The sequence below is a fragment of the Mus caroli genome, chromosome 9 (genome assembly GCF_900094665.2).
Source record: "Mus caroli chromosome 9, CAROLI_EIJ_v1.1, whole genome shotgun sequence".
NCBI lineage: Eukaryota > Metazoa > Chordata > Mammalia > Rodentia > Muridae > Mus > Mus caroli.
The window spans coordinates 93,883,984-93,899,424 of NC_034578.1; the positions used below are offsets into that span (position 1 = coordinate 93,883,984).

General features: G+C 46.5%; 1 protein-coding gene across 11 annotated transcripts in view; it reads left to right on the forward strand.

Moving 5' to 3' along the window:
• Nucleotides 1-15,441, forward strand: part of Nmnat3 (nicotinamide nucleotide adenylyltransferase 3) — a 120,954-nt gene that overhangs the window by 14,150 nt on the left and 91,363 nt on the right. For 4 of the 11 annotated variants that reach the window (XM_029481511.1, XM_021171975.2, XM_029481512.1 and 1 more), the window contains exon 2: nt 4,509-4,684. The exons of the other annotated variants lie outside the window; for them this stretch is intronic. The gene's annotated coding sequence lies outside the window, so the exon portion shown is untranslated. The remainder of the gene's footprint in view (nt 1-4,508; nt 4,685-15,441) is intronic. 11 annotated transcript variants of the gene reach the window in all.

Consider the following 15,441-nt stretch of genomic DNA (forward strand, 5'->3'; position numbering starts at 1 on the left):
CTCCTGCCCTCCCTGCCTTTTGGTTCCTGCAGAAGCTTCATTCTCTACAGTTCAGCATGTGGCAGCTCCTGGCTTCATAATAAGCTTTTGTCCAGTGTCCATATAAAAAAGGAACTCTGATTTGTCCTGCAGGGCTCATGCATCCAGTCCTGGACCAAGGGTTTAGGTTGTTTTGATTTTTCTTTTCTTTTGTTTCTGGTTTTGTTTGTTTTAGGTGTGGATGTCGTCAACCGTTTTGATTGTTGGAAATTCCAGAATAATAAAGGGCTGGTGGCACAGCAGTTTGGAACAGAGGCAGGTGGCACTCCACACACCGGGAGGCACATGCCCTGTGGTGTTTCCAAACCTGAATGCGGACTAGAAAGTACTGAATTGCAGACCTGGGTGGGGAGATGCAGGCCAGAAAAGGATTATTGTGTTAATTTTTCAACTTGTGTCTGTTAGAAAATCTGTATAATCAGAAGGTCCTGCTTAAAGCCCCTCATAGGAAAGGAGCCTTTTCTACCTTGATCTGAGGACTATCAACAAACAAACCTTCTTGGCCCCGCTTGCTCTCTGTCTTGATTTTCTGTTTTCCTTTTGATTGTGCAAAGAAACCTTAATCCTTCCTTCCCTCTAAGCTGAGGGTGGAGAAGAGCACAGATTGAAGCACAGGGGACTGTGTCTGTGTGCATGCAGTGTGCTTGGAGGGGTAGAAGAGACAAAGAGGGGCCCCCAAGACTCCCAGTTTCTGGGACAAAAAGCCTTGAAAGTTCTAGCTGGAGAGAGAAGGGTTGGGAGTGGGGGCGGGGAGGGGGAATGATGCCCTCATCTGAGCCAGGTCAGATGGAAGGGCACACCGGGTGGGTTCATAGTTATGCCCTGGACTTTGGTGCAGCTGTGACTGGGAGGGAGGCCCAGGTACTCAGTGCTCTATGATACCTGCTGATGCCAGCAATGGATATCTGCTAATGCCAGCGATGCTTGCTGTCTCAGTTAACCCCATCATGACAGTGTTCTGAAACAGGACTTTTTTTTTTTTCACATTGAAAGGCCTGGCCAGAGACTCCCTCCCAAGAGTTCTGACAACATGCTCAAGGTCACACTGGAGTCACCAGCTATATGTGCCTGGCTTGAGAGTTCGCTTTTAGATAAAACTGGTCACTTATATGTGTTAGTGGGGGGAGACAAGTGTCCTATCTTCTACTGCCAACTACAGGACCTGTGAGCATGTGTTTGAATGTAGCCTGTACCAGTGAGTGACTGTCTCCCTTCCCTCAGTAGAGGCCCCTCCTATTTTCCTGCATCTGGGAATGATAGAACCTAGATAAGACAGGATGTGACACACTTTCTTTTTAAGGACTTTATGGAGATAAGTCATATCCAGTGTTCACTAGCAATCAATGGCGACTGTATCTATATTTTATTTTATGTAAGGCATACAGTAATATTTAACTCATGTTAGATAATACTGGAAAATTTTGTGAATAACTTATTTTGTTAGGTGTGTACATTATATAAAGATAAAAGAAAATTTCCTTATTTTAGGAAGTATGTGGTTTTGAAGTAAACACACAAAAAAAATCACAAATTTTTTAATGACTTTAATATATTTCAGGAGCAAATAAACTGTTTGTGCTGTTCATTGTACAGTTTATTTTCTGTATGTTTGTAATTTTTCATAATAAAACATTGTAAGGGCCATTCTCTGTCCCTTACTATGTACCCAGTCCGAAGTAAACACAGCCCCATAATCTAGGGGAAACACACAAAATGAGTTGCTTTGTGATAGTGGAAGATGTACCTTGTGGGTCAGATGGTGGCTGGGGGCAGAGGTAGGACTTGGCCTGAGAGGGGAGGCTAAAGGGAGGTGAGACACCAGAGGGACTCAATTCCAGGTCTCCCAGGTGCCCAGGCGAGGGGTGAGCAGTTTCTAGTCAGTCCTGAATGATATAAAAAGAAAAAGCACCTGGTGCTTAGACGGCAGATCATTGTCCTTCAAGGAGGGGCGGCTCCTTGCTCCTCTATAGCAACATTTATTCCCTTGCTGCTTGGTGGTATCAGAAAAGAATTATCATCATAGTTTGTCAGACATCTTCTCAGGGTGTGCACTGTTTTTAACAGGCCTTGCTTTTTGTCATCTCCGATTCCTTGTACTTTCTTTTTTGGAAGGGGAGAGATCCTGCGATCTCATCGGTTTTACATGAAAGTTCATTTTTCAGACATAGCCCTGGAAGCGATAATCAGATTCTCCCATCTCCCAGTAGCTTCTTCTTATTTGTGTTTTCCCTTATCAAAATAGCCAGCGGGAAGAGGCACAGCCCTGCGAGTGTTCCACTTTTGTTATCTTCTGTAACTGTAAGCTAACAACTCTGCCAGGGTCTCTACCAAATAAATCAAAGACCTGTGTTGGGGCATCTTTGAATAGAGAGATCGTTGCTAACCAAAAGGCCAGGCAGGCTCCCAAACATTGGATTGGCTCTGCATCCCCCCATTAGCCTTCAGTGGAATTCCTTTCTTTACTTCTAAGTCACTGGCACAGGAACACATACCAGGCAACCTTGGCGGTGACTCCCTAAGTTCTTGGGGAGATGAATCGTTCAGACACATACATCAATGGATGCATCACACTTTTTGAGCTGGTCAGGGACTGTAAAATGAACCTGATACAGCTCTGTTAGTGGAAGAGACATTCACTTTTAACTGCATAGTCAATTCTCAATTAACAAGGGTAATGGGGTGGAAGGAGGTCACTGCTAATCAAAAAATCATGGTGAATATAAGATTATGGTCAACACTCGATTTCCTGAGGGCTGATTAACTGGTTGGCAGGTTAACTGTAGTTAAGACACAGTGGGCCTTAGGATGCCATCCTGTGGCCAGCAGCTGCTCAGCTGACACCTGCCCATCTTCCCTATCCCAGGGAGAAGGTTTCTCTTGGGGTAGGGTCAGGTGGAGCTGGCACATCTTGGCTGGACTGTTCCTACGGCAACGGTTTGGGGTGTGAGTAAGAGATGGCAGTTAGGGCTTGCCCCACCAACCACTTGAGCAGTGACTTGCAGTGCCAGTCATAGGAATTACAAGGGGGCTTTGTGGAGCTCCGGACTGCTGGACCCCAGCCCTTATTCCTGACTGAATGGACTTGGAACGGGACCTTGGGATCACATTCCGAACAAGTGCCCGGCAGATTCTGATGCTGCTGGACTTCGGAAGCTGCTGCTTCCTTGCGTGTACATTAGCATCCCTTGGGAGCTTTCGGTAGCTATTGTTAGCCGAATGCACTTGGTCAGAGATACGAAAGGCTCCTGATGCAGGGCCCAGGCAGGGCCAGTTTGCCCTGGGTTTCTGTTGTGCAGCAGACATTGGCAGCCATTGCCTTGCAGGAAGCTGCCTACACTTCAGACACCCCCACCTGAGGTCCACAAATCTGCACCTTAGATCGCACCACTCCTTGTGATTTTTTTTTTTCCTTGTCACGGGTCATACATGGAAGATAACTGTCAGTACCAACAAGCTGCCTGTTGGCATTGCAAGGTCATCCCCTCTTTCCTGGGAGTCTCGACTCTGGAGGTGCTTTTCAGTCTCCTTTCTCTCACAAAGCTGTGACAAGCACCATTTGTGTTCCTCGTCCTGGAAGGGCTGTGCTGACAGACACCTGGTTTGCCTCAGACCACAAAGTAAGAATGACTGTTTCAGCATGGCCTCCGATAGGTCAAAACCTTCACTGTTTATTTAAAAGGGGAACTGCCCAGTAAGAACATAATATCGAATAGCCAAATAATGGGATGCCACTCAGCAGTAAAAAAGCAAACTGTGGATTCGAACCATCTCATGGATCATGCCAAGTGAAAGCAAACAAATGGGACCAAGTGTATGATTTTGATTCTGCTTAAGGTTCTAAAGGACAAACCCATGATGGGAAAGCAGGAGCGGTGGCTTCTGGGTGGGGACAGTGAGACTGAATGGAACAGACATCAGGTCTCTGGGGTAAAGGGATGCTTTGTGTGCTAGTGGGAAGGGCTGGGCTGACAGGTCTGGCTGTATTTGTCCACATTCATAGAACGGTGACATTCCACAGTATGGGTGAAAGGCAGGAGAAGGAGTGTAGCTGGGGAGAGGATGCAGTCTGTAGAGCTGGAAGCACCGCTGTCAGCATCTAATGTTGTTATGTATCAAAGAACTGAGCTGGATCAAAGGAAGGGCAGGAGGCAAATTTGTAATAACCTAAGAATTGTACACTCTGGGACATGGGCAGGCAGGTGTTCTCTTGATATGACTTTGAACTTGGCTGTGTGTTTGAAAATCTTTTGTCATCAGATTGGTGGGAATTGACACATACACTCCAAACAAGTCCTTCACCCACGGGCCTCCCAGTAAGTCATGCTAAGGATGACTCTGCAGGTATTAGGTAGGCCAGAGACCAAGGCTGAACCTGGAATATAGGGCAGGGTCATTCAAGAAGAGCTGGTGTATGGTGGGGGCAGGGCATCCCCGAGTCTGAGCTTCCTACTGCTGGGTTTCTCATACAGGAAAATGCCACCTGTCACCTCCTTCTGTCACCTGTGCTGAGTCCTCGAGGGTCCCCAGGGAGGGTCACCTGGAGAGCCAACCCTGGAGAAGGAGCAGAGAAGAAGCCATGCCAGCTGTGAGCCACACAAGCAGTCGTCACAAGTGAGACTGTCCTCCTGCCTCTCCTAAACCCAGGGTATGTCAAGGCTAACAATATCAGGGCATTGTGTACTCGGCTGGAGGCTAGGAAGGTTGGGAAAAAAAAATGATCCTGGCACAGTTGATACCATGGCACTGCCCAGGGAACCACACTGAACCCTAGCAGCTACCTCACCTGGCTGAAGCAAATCCAGGGCATCCATAGCACACATCCACGGCACACCACATTACAACCGCACCGTGGACCATAACATACCTCCAGTACACCTACCACATGTCTGCCATATATAGCCAAACTCCCTCATGTTAGAGTCCCTTACATCCTCACAGCTCTCTCATAACATATCCTATTGACTGTGCACGACATCATGTCCACAAAAGCGTATATCTCTGTCACCTGCTCTCACTCCGTACCATCTTCACACTTCCCACAGGACACATTAAGGGCCCATTCTTTGTCACAGCCCTCCATGTCGGACTCCCACAACAGCCTTCTACACTGCAGACTCCTCTGTGTGATACCTCTTGTGACTCATCCTTCCAACAGGCCACAGTTCCCTTCCCATGACACAACCCTGAGGGAAGCCACAGATGCCCCTGTCTGTGCCCTTGGGGGAGGCTCATCCTGGGATCCACCTTCAGTAAGCGCTTGCCTGCTTGTACCATCCTTACTTTTTTGCAAAGCGTGAGCTGCTCCTGAGGGAAGAATTTATGATTGATGTCTAAAGGACTGTTAACGTGCCGATTACATCTGTTATTTCTGACAAAAACGAATGTGCCTATCGTGAATAGCGAAGTGGTGGGGGCTGGGTGAGCAGTCTGGGCTCTTCAGGGCTCCTATCACCTCCAGAGTAAGTGGTCCCTCAGGTCCACAGGAGCTGCATATGCTCTGTAGGAATGAATCTTTGAACCAGGCCTTGGCCTCCGAGTTCCCATCAGAAACAAGAGGACCTGACAGTTTTTCTCTGTGTGGTGTTAGCACAGAGTGAAGATAGTATACAGAGCAGCGTAGGTCCAGGCACAGAATATGAGTTCAAAACCGTAAAAGGTACCTCTTAGAGACCATGCTGTTTAACTGTTGTTACTATCGTGTTTTCTATGGCTGTAGTTCATCTTTGTTACCATAGGTGTAACCGCCTTTTCCTGCATCCCTAATAAAAGCATAACCTGAGACCAGGGACTGTGTGAACTCTACTCATTACCATCTTTCAGGACCAAGTAGGTGCACACAGACCTTAGGGACTGGGATGTTGTGTGCAGAGGCAGCTTCCTCATGAGCCAGCCATCCCAGGAATAGCCACACTTAGCATCGTTTCGCAGAGCTGCACTTTCAAATCCAGCCATTTTCAGAGCACATTCTCTCTCGTTCCTGTCTACTCTCCAGTTAAGGTCACATGCTAATTAAATGGGCCATTGAGATGCCAGTAGGTCTTCAGTGACCTGTGGTAGGATCATTTCACTTTCAGCCCTTGACCTGATCTCATTGCTTCCTACCCATAACCAAGGCTTGTCCTCAACCCCATCCCCAGCTACCCCCTTCACACATGGCCCTGCCCCAGACCTGCTGGGAAGAGGCCCTGATGCCAGTTAACAGGGTGGTTCCAATCACAGTATGACTAAGCATTGGAGCATGCATCTGAATTATAGATGCTGTCATCTTTAAAGTACTCCCCGAGGGGCAGGAAACACATAAACTAGAGTGCCCAGTAGTCAGGGGGAGAGCTTGCTTGTCACCTACCGCAGCCCAGCTTCTTCTTCTTCTCCTTCTTCTTCGTTTTTTTTTCTTTTTTTCCTTTTAGTTTTGAAGACAGGGTTTCTCTGTGTAGCCCTGGCTGTCCTGGAACTCACTCTGTAGACCAGGCTGGCCTCAAACTCAGAAATCTGCCTGCCTCTGCCTCCCTAGAGCTGGGATTAAAGGCATGCATGTGCCACCACTGCCCAGCTGCAGCCCAGCTTCTCATGAGCTGTTCTTGGAGTTGCATTTCCTGCCACCAGCCGAGCCCTTGGCTCTCTGCAGTCTGAACCAGGTTTAAGGTAGAGATCGCTTTGAGCAGATGCAGTCCTCCGGAAGGCCGCTGCAGCATGGCCCACGGCTTGCCTGGCATTGTTTGAACTCTTACTATTTTATTGCCCTGGGTAAAAGGATGCGGCTGTGCTTGCATCTTCCCTCCCTCGGTGGCTCGAGCACTTCAGTAATTTAACAATGCTTCCCTCCTCCTTCATCCGAAGAAGTAAAAATAATTATAATAGAAAACGGGTAATTTGCAGCTGTGATGCCAGGCTGATAATCAAAAACCTGTAAATGGAAACATGAGCATATGTTTATCACTTCTTGAAATTAGAATGCAATTGTACAGAGCTGTGGCCTCTGAGAGGGGGCATTATGGGAGGGAAGGCAGGTGTAGTTGTTAGCTGGAGACCTGCCTGCTAATGAGGCTTTTAAGCTGCCTTTGCCTCCAGAGCAGTGAATAAAGAAGGTGTCCCAGGAGAGACTCAGCTGTTCAGGGGAGCCTCAGGCAAGGACTGGACGATTGACCACACCCTTAGGAAAAGACTCACCGGCCCCTGCCCCCAGGATCAACTTTAACCTTGGCACGCTAGCCCTTTCTCCACCTTCACTACTATGCCTGCCTCTTACCATCCCAGCCTGCCCTAGAGCCTCTTGCTTTCCCGGATTTTACCAACACCGTGCCTCAAGTCCTACACATCCTTCAGAACTCACAGCACCTTTTGCTTCTTCCTGGCCACTGTCCCTCAAACCAGCTGGGCCACGGCCCTCTTCCATGGACCCAGACTCCCTCTGTTCTCCTTGTGCCAGCTCTTGCGAGCCTGTGTTGTGTGTGATCTTCTAGAAGTCGGCCTTTCTACCTATTACTAACACAGACAAGCCGCTAGGCAGGGATGCACCTTACCCTCTGGCTCCTGGCATATGGTAGGTGCCCTGTGAAGTTTGTGATATGAAAAGCTAATTAATAGCAGCTAAGGACTTTGAACTAAGTTTTAAGTCCTTCTTTGAGAACGAGCTGATAGGACTTGGTGATAAGTCCCACAATGCCTTCCATAACCAGTTGAGCAGTGCAGAGCCTCTGTGTCCCTCTTCCCCTTTGAGTTGGATGGGAAATGAATCATGAGGCACCCCTGTTCAGTCTTCAAGCCAAATGGACAATCGGGTGGTGAATGCCTCCCACCGCTCTGCTGTAATCAGGACAGCAAATGTGTCTGTTGCTCGCCTCTTCTTGTGATATTATTAGAAGTCTGAAGGACTCACAAATACTTTGAGCATCCAAAGGAGGTCAGTCCTATTACTGAATTGGCTCTTGCTCTGAAGCCCAGCGCCTAGCTCAATCTCCCTGATGGTTCCCGACACTCAGCTCCTGTCTGTAAGGGGCACTTCTGTCTGTGGCCTGGCTTCTCATCCTTTTCCTATTCCAGTTTTGGGCCCATGTGTAAGGGAGCAATATGTTTCCCTTTCAGTCTGCGCCCGGCTTGCACTTGCCTTTATTTCTATCATCAGTTTGTTACCACATAGGTTGCTCTTCATCTGGCCTCCTTTACCTTCTCCTTCTGAGCCGTGGAAAGGACAGGAATGGTCCACCATGATTCCTGCTTTGAGCATCTTACCCATAAGACAGCAAGTGGGGGCATTCCAGAGTCATCCTTGTTCAATTTCCTACTTAGAATATCTTAGTGAAGATTTCTATTGGTGAAAAAAACACCATGAACAAGAGCACCTTGGGATGGAAAGAGTGTATTTCATCACACATGTTCTGATCGCAGCCCATCATATAGGGAGGTCAGGGAAGAAACCTGGAAGCAAGGACTAAGGCAGAGACCATGGATGGGTACTGCTTGCTGGCTTGCTCAGCCTGCTTTCTTAATAGCACTCAGAACCACCAGCCCAGAGGTATAATTATCTACTACCTTCTGGGCCCTTCCATGTCACTCATAAATCAAGAAAATGTCCACAGGCCAGTCTGGTGGGGGGCATTTTCTCAGCTGAAGTTCCTTCTTCTAAAAATGACCCTAGCTTATGCCAAGGTGACATATATCTGGCCAGCACACTTGTCTTGTTCACTGTCCCAATCCAGCCCCGTGCTGTGTTAGCTTTCAAAAAGTTAATTTGGACCACAAGGAGGGAGAAGAGCTGGGAGCCAGATCTCATGTGTCTTTGTTCCAATACCTTACCTCCTCTCCATTGTGCTGACGTGCAGACTAGCAAGGATCAGCCACTGCTGTGGTCTGGTCCCTACCCACTTGCCCAGGAATATCATAGCACTCTGGGTCTGAGTTAGAACATGTTGCTCTCATGATACAGGGTAAATGGAAACAAGATGTAGACGGATGGGTCGCCAGCCTGGATCTGCAGTAGAAGTTCTGGGGGTGGGAGGGACAAGCTGGACTGTGGCATGTTTTCCACTCAGCTAGCGTTTCCAAGCCAAGGCTCTGTGCCAGTTCTGTGCTGGGCACAGAAATGGGAAGGCAGTAAGCTGAGCCCTCTGCCCACACCCTGCTACTCCTACCATGTGGGCCCATACTTACCAGGCAAATCTGTAGTTCCAAAATATATTGGGGCCAGTTGTACTTAATTAATGTGGTCACACAACCTTATTCAGTATTATAGAAGCTGATGAACTGGGAGCATGGAAGGAAAGAAATTTTGAGCATTGAATTGAATACTATGGAAAGAATCAAAGTAGGGAGACCTACCCTCTCATTCACCTCCACCCCTCTAGGGGCTTAGAAGGATGGTTGGAGGTAGACAATTCTGGCCAATTATCGCTTACCTTTCTGTTGGTCACTTCTCCATCTCAGCCTGAAATGGGGAGTTGCTGATGAATATAGTTTGTGGAAGTCCCATCCTGGTGTAACACAACAGCCTGGCCCAGGATCCAGTGACATTCTCGTGCCCATTTAATTTGAATCTAGAGTTCCCTTAGGCTTTTTAAAGGATTCTCTGTTTTGCCCTTTTCTTTCTGCTCTCTTGTTCAATGGGTGACAGTCGTCACTGGGGTGGACCTGAGGGGCTAACTGGAATCTGGGACTACATGGGGTCACCAGAGCCAGTTCAGACTCTACTTAGACTCTGGACTAGGAACAAGAGGTGATGAACAGTGTTGAGGGACTGCACAAAAGAGTGGAATGCCACAGCTTCTGAGGAAAGGGAGCCTGGCCTGGCATGGGCGAGGGGCATGTAGAAATGAAAGTGGCAGAGCCGGGTCCCGGAATGGGGATGCATGACTTGGTATGGATGCATTGAGAATAAGCAAGAACACTGTTCTGGATAGTTTTATGATAGTGTTTCATTGTAGCAATAGTTATCCTAACTAAGACAAATTGGTACCAGGAGTTGGGTATTGCTGTGACAGAACTGACCATGTTTTTAGGAGGATTGTGGAAGGACTTTGGAACTTTGGGCTAGAAAGGCCATAAACTGTTCTGTAGGAGACTGGAAGATAAGAATGTTGAGAGCAGTGCAGACAGTGGAGGCCTGAGTTGTTAAGTTTCACAGGGGAGTTTAAAGATTCTGTCAGGACCATTTGCAATTTTGAATTAAGATTCTTCCAATTGGATCAGCTGGGGCTGAAGAGTTGGCCACAATTAGCAAGAGACCAATCAACACCATTGAAGTGAAACCTTTGTGCTACTGGGACGATTGATACTGGCTAGCTGGAACTAAGAAATTAGCAACAATTAGAAGCAACCAGCATCATTGAGGTGTGACCTTCTGGGAAAGTGTTTCCTCGGGGTCAGCACACAGAGCCTGTGTTCCAGAGGCAGCCAAGTTGTGCCTCATGCTGGCGGCCAAACTTGGTAGTATAGAAGTCATCCAAGGTGTACTGGTTATGAAGGCCTGAAAGGGGGGCATCTGAGGCTCGGTACTGAGTGACAGGGCTTGGGTCCCTGAAGAGAGTTCCAGGGAGAGGCTGTTGGTGAAAGTGCAGCTCAGTTGAGAACCACAGCAATTTTCCAGTTATCAGTGCCATGGGGTGACCACCAAGAACAGCAGCAGTTGTGGAGGAAAAGACAAGCCATGTGTGCTGCAGAGGGCAGAGCTAGAGAAGTGACCCAAGCACCTTGGAGGAGCCCAGAAGATCGTGAGTGAATCCTAGATAACTGGTAGTGAGTTTATACTGCTGGAGTTGAGTTTCGCTTTGTTCAGGTTGTGATGGTGTCCTGGTTCTTCCCTCATGAAGTAAGAAACTACTTAATTTATTTTTGATGTTATAGGAGCTCCCAGTTGAGAGACTTTAAACGAGAGAGAGAGAGAGAGAGAGAGAGAGAGAGAGAGAGAGATATTTGGGGGGTTTTATAAAAAAAATGGATTTTAAAAGAGAATATTTTTAAAGAGACAACTTTTAAAAGTATTGAATTTGTAAGGCTGTGGGACTTTTTAAGATTGTAAAGTGTTTTATATTGTAAAATCTGTAATAATGTGTAATGGGAATAAACAAGAAAAGGAAAGGTTGAAACTTAGCAGTGATGTGTTTGTGTGTCGATTTGACAAAGGGTCATTTGCATTGAATGCTTTTATATCAACATGACATAGTCTAGATTTATCTGAAAGGAGGGATCAATTAAGAAAAAAATACCTCCATAGATCCAGCTGTAGGCCATTTTCTTAATTCATGATTAATGAGGGAGGCCCCAGCTTATTGTGAGTGGTGCCATCCCTAGGCTGGTGGTCCTGGATTCCATAAGAAAGCAGGTTGAAAGCCACAAGGAGCAAGCTAGTCAGCAGTACTCCATGGTCTCTGCACCAGTTCCTGCCTCCAGATTCCTGCCCTGTTTGAGCTCCTATTCTGACTTTCATTGATGGACTATGGTGTGGAAGTGTAAGCCAAGTAAACCCTTTCCTCCCCAACTTGCTTTTTGGTTATGGTGTTCCGTCTCAGCAGTAGTAATCCTAGGACAAGTCGTGTCTGAGGTGACTGAGTAGGTAATGATGCTGTCATTCATAGGAAATTGGAGTCAATGTAACTACATTGAAGAACACAGGGCCTTCCAGGTGAGAGAAGAACCCCAGAGAAGGGAAGGAAGCAAGCAGCTGCAGGCAAGATACGTCATGAAAAAGGGTCCGAGATGATAGTGTCATTTCTTCAACAAGCGTTTATTAAACACCTTCAGTGTGCAACCTTGAAGGCCATGGATATAAAAACCATGTGTTGGTCTCAGAGTTGCATGGGGACAGCACGAGACAGGGTGTCCACTGAGTGTGCCGTGAGTAGAGTCAATGAAGAAGAACAAAGTTATCATGTTGAGCTTTGGCAGGTCATGAGTGAGGGACAGCCAGCATCAGGGGCTGGGGAGAGAAGGGGGCTGGCAGGGAAGTTAGGGTAGAAGGAGGACCACAAGGACCTGACACAGTAAGAGATGTTGGCCCCTTAGTGTAGATGTTTCCATTCTTGTCACTGATTCAGGAAGATGGTGACCACCAGCCTGCTGGGAAGTGATCTGTTAGGTACTTAGAAAATAATGGCTTCGGTTCACATAACCATTTTATAGCTTCTGATTTCAGTTATTTTTTAGCCGAACAGTTTTTAAAATTATGATGTTTTTACCACCACCACCACCCGACCCCCTGAGAGCACCTTTCTGTTCTGAGACCCACTGAGAGTTGTGATATTGTTTTGCACTTGAATTTAAAAATTAAAAACATTCCCATCTTATCTGCAAGATGACTTCTTAGGGACCGGTTCACCCCACCATGTGTCTTTATAACGTGCAGTAGACACAGAATGTGACAGAGTAACACTCATCATTTGTAACATTTGTGAAACTGCAGGTCCTTGAACTTGAGACATTCCTTGTCTTTGTCCTTCTTGAACCAGGGCAGGACGTGCTTCACAGAGGGGCAGCAGGTCCTTAGGACAGGACACAAAAGGATTCAAAGTTCAGAATGGATGGTGGGGGAGGGGAAAGTACTTTCTTCCTATTTTACCATTCAAATGTCAGGGAAGAAAGGGCAGAGAGGCATCTGCTCTCAGGAAAGCAAAGCCACTCTTAGCTCTACTAAGGTGTCCCCAGCCTCCCGGGTGGGGGATGGGAGGGCAGGCATGGGTAGGGCCAATTGGATCCCCATCCCCTCTCCTAGGGAAACAGGCTGTAGACCATCTTTTTGGTCTTGCTCTTGAAATTAGGGCGGATTTAATTTGTTCTGGAGAGTTTTGCAGTTTGACTTAAACACACTGTAATAAGGACCTGGGAGTAGGAATAGTGAAACCTTCTGAGCCGGTGGATAGTTCACAGGAGAAGTTGCCACCTCTAGTTTAGTTTGTTCACACCCAGCCAGACGACCCCTAGAGAAGCTGGCCAGGTAGGATCCGATCCAAGCTCATCTTATCATGCAACATTATTAAGCAAATTAGCTCACATCTTTGGGTCCCAGAATCCTTTCTGCCAAGGTGGAATAGCAGCATCTAGTTGGCATGATATGTGTAAAGCAAGGAGAGAGTGTCCTCTATGTGGTTGGTGTAGGCTTTTACGCACTAACTCTCCAGCTTTTCTCCAGGACTCAGAATTACTCTGCCCTTAGACAGAGACAGCTAGGCCACCTTCATTCTGAAATTGGCCTTGGAGATGTCCCTAGGATCCTCAGGATCCAGGTCAGCTGCATTATCTACAGATAAACTGCCACATGTTCCTAGCGTCTGTCCTCTTAGAGCAACCTCTAGCTTTTGAATTATTGGCAGGAGTGTATGTGGCATCAACAGTGGAGTTTTTAATCTATTTGGTTTTTATCTTATGCAGATACTACCCTTGGGAAAGTGAGGCCTTCTTAGGAGAGTCAAAGTGGAAGCCACGTAGCAGGTGTCACTCTTTAGCTTCTGACATGCCAGTTTCCCTGTCTGGAGTGTTTTGTGCTCAGCAGGTGTTTGTATACCACGCCTTCCATCCAAGTTCTCATACAGTGACCCCATAAGGATGAGTTCCTACAACCTTAACCGCTTTCTACAGAAAACCCAGTTACACTTTCAGAACGCTTGTGATGAAGGTACTGAATTTTCTTAGCTCCCAAAATGTCTTCCTTTTATGGCTGAAAAACTCACATTGGATTAAAGCAGAAAGTTATTTTAAACAATCACTTCTTAGTTAGCAAAGTGAGGGGAATTCTTTTTCAAAAAGCCATGAAGAGTTTTCTCTGGTTATAACTTGAATCCTACTGTGGAGGGGAAGTCAGACCTTCCCATCTGGAAGTGGTTGTATAATTTCTGAAGTTTTAGAAAGAAGATGGATCTCTTTCACTTAGAGTGATGTTAGTGGTTTCTGTCTCCAGGAGGAAGGGAAACAGAAAGTCATTGCCCTGGCTCCTTTTTAACCTTGTACCTCTCTAATGTCCTTGTCCTGCCTTCAGGGAGGGATGCTCTTCTATGTCTGTCCCCAGGTGCCTGTCTCATTGGGCTCTCTACAGTAGCATGGCCCTCACAGATATAGCCCCCACCGTCTGGAACTGAAGAGCTTGCTTTATGTAAGGAAGTGTCACCGGGTGGTGGAAATCCCAGTGCTGAGCTGGACGTCTGAGCCTGAAGCTCTGCTCTCACCTTAACTAGCTTCTCAAACAACCCAGACTAAGCATCGTCCTGACCGTCTCCTCAGCAACAGGACAGGTGGGGTTTGACTCAGATGTTCATGCTGCAAATGGAAGGACAAAATAAACACGACTAAGCTTTAATTTACTGTGACTCATTCTTCAAGATGGAGCTGCTGTACCATAGAAAAGCCCAGCTCCTGATCCTGGGTATTTGCATAACTGTTAAATACAGGAGCTAAAAGTCCTGAAATTTCTATTAAGGCATCTTAAAGTGTCACTGCTTTGAAGATCTGTGGCAAATCTTGGCAAAATATGCCTTGAAGAACAAGCAGTCTATCTTGTGTAGGGGAAAGAGGGGCTTGGTTTCTTTCAGTAGGCAAAAGCCAGTAATTTCATGAAATGCCACCTTATGTAGCATGTGTGTAGGGACTTGTGGCGTTCAAGTGGCCTCATATCTTGTGTTGCACTTTACAGATAGGATGGATCAGAATGATACAGAGTGGTGTATTTCACTACACTCTTCAGAGAAGATTAAAATAGAAGCCTCTAGAAGAGGGTAAGGAAAACTCACTTCAGTTTGAAATTACACAGCTGCAGCCCAAGTGAGCCACTCCTCTTGCCTCCTCGAAACACCTCTGATCTTCCTGTAGAGATAGTGGCTTACTGGACACTAGATATATACTACAATGAATTTATAAATGTGTGTAGATACATATGCACTGAGTATCATTCCTATGTGTTATACTAACATTGATTGCCTAGCCTAATGTGAGACAGTGCTAAAATTATGCCTGAAATTTACATCTCCTCATCTAATACCTACTCATTAATAATCTGTCATATTAATACATATGCATATATATGTGCATACCACTCTTTTTAACAGCTATATAAAATTATGCAGAATTTAACCAGTCCTCTATTGGCAGACATGTAGTTCTGTGACTTCTTATTGTAGACAAACCTTTAGAGACCAGCCACGTGATAGATTTATTAATAATTCCATGTCATTTATTTGAGGACATGCATCCTACACACACCCACACGCATACACAGACATAGCTGCACTATGAGGTTAATTTGTGGGAAGTTTCTTAATGCTTTGACATTCTCTGTCCACTTCACACTTAACCTGTTCAGATGATGGTTTTAACTTTTGTTCTCTGTGCTGTCTTCTTCCTGCTTCAGGAGAGACCATCACCCAGAGCTAGGAGGTAGATGCCTAATGTTAAGGCCTCTTATAGCCCACTTGCTGAAGGCTGAAG